The following is a 252-nucleotide window of genomic DNA, read 5'->3' as shown; positions in this document are numbered from 1 at the left end:
TACTATCTAGCCAGTCAAAGGACCTCATAACCATCTAGTGGTAGTATCTCAACGGGTGGCTGGTGCCCTGGCCAATCTACTACCTACCAATAATAAGGATCACTAATATTTCCCCTAGACTAAAAGACAAGAACCCGTGAAATAAAATTGCTGCAACAGGACGGACGCAGTAATTACACTCCTTGATTAAGCTCTTAATTACAGCTTAATCAAATGCCTTCACTGCAATTTTATCGATGATGTGCCAAAAAA

Source organism: Palaemon carinicauda, chromosome 9 (assembly GCF_036898095.1).
Source record: "Palaemon carinicauda isolate YSFRI2023 chromosome 9, ASM3689809v2, whole genome shotgun sequence".
NCBI classification, from domain to species: domain Eukaryota; kingdom Metazoa; phylum Arthropoda; class Malacostraca; order Decapoda; family Palaemonidae; genus Palaemon; species Palaemon carinicauda.
This window is presented reverse-complemented; position numbering follows the sequence as displayed.